The 740-nt window shown below is 37.6% G+C and overlaps 1 protein-coding gene across 6 annotated transcripts in view; it reads left to right on the forward strand.

Moving 5' to 3' along the window:
• Nucleotides 1-740, forward strand: part of CACNA1G (calcium voltage-gated channel subunit alpha1 G) — a 98,168-nt gene that overhangs the window by 76,170 nt on the left and 21,258 nt on the right. The gene's annotated exons all lie outside the window — the stretch shown is intronic.

Below are 740 nucleotides of genomic sequence, written 5' to 3' on the forward strand. Positions count from 1 at the left end.
AAAAGAATAGAAGAATTTGGGAAATGGGGGTTTTTTTGCAAAGTTTCTTCTAGATCCCCAATGTCCCATAGAACCTAGTTTTCACAGGAATTGGATTCCATGCTGGGCTTTAACATGCATTTTAATATGTTAGTGTGCTTAATTCCTGGGTCTTTGTCATACTGTGAAAATAAAAACAGCCTGTCCTGAGATGTCTTTTCTGCATAAGAATGAAAGGGAAATATCTGCCTTTGCCACATAACTTGTACTTAATTTTATTAGTGACATTCAGAATGAATAAATATAATGCACGATAGGAGGAAACATTCTTTAAAATTAGACAGGATGTGAATACTTAATATAAAAAAAAAAAACCCAAACAACTAAAACATGCAAATGACAGGGGCAAGGGAAAATATTCTCCACTCTATCACAAGCCAAAAGTTAAAGGGAGCAAGGCCAATTTTTTTTGTCTGTCCAGGTCACCTTTAAATACTCTGGAAGGCTCATTGCATGGTTCAGTCATTAGATGATGAAGCAGGTTGTTGGCGAAGGAGCCTGGGCTGGAGTCATTCTAGAGCATGTGTCTTACCGCAGTTGCTTTGCAGCTATATTTTCCCTTGTATTATAGAAATGTTGGGCAGGCTTTTGTTTTTCTTTTTCTTTAGAAAAATAACATTTTGTCTCTAAGCCTCTGGTATGCAACATCTGGCTAGTAAATCCAAGCTTGGGTTGTGCTGGGATGACAGCATGCTCAGAGT

Source organism: Geospiza fortis, unplaced genomic scaffold (genome assembly GCF_000277835.1).
Source record: "Geospiza fortis unplaced genomic scaffold, GeoFor_1.0 scaffold244, whole genome shotgun sequence".
Taxonomy (NCBI): Eukaryota; Metazoa; Chordata; class Aves; order Passeriformes; family Thraupidae; genus Geospiza; species Geospiza fortis.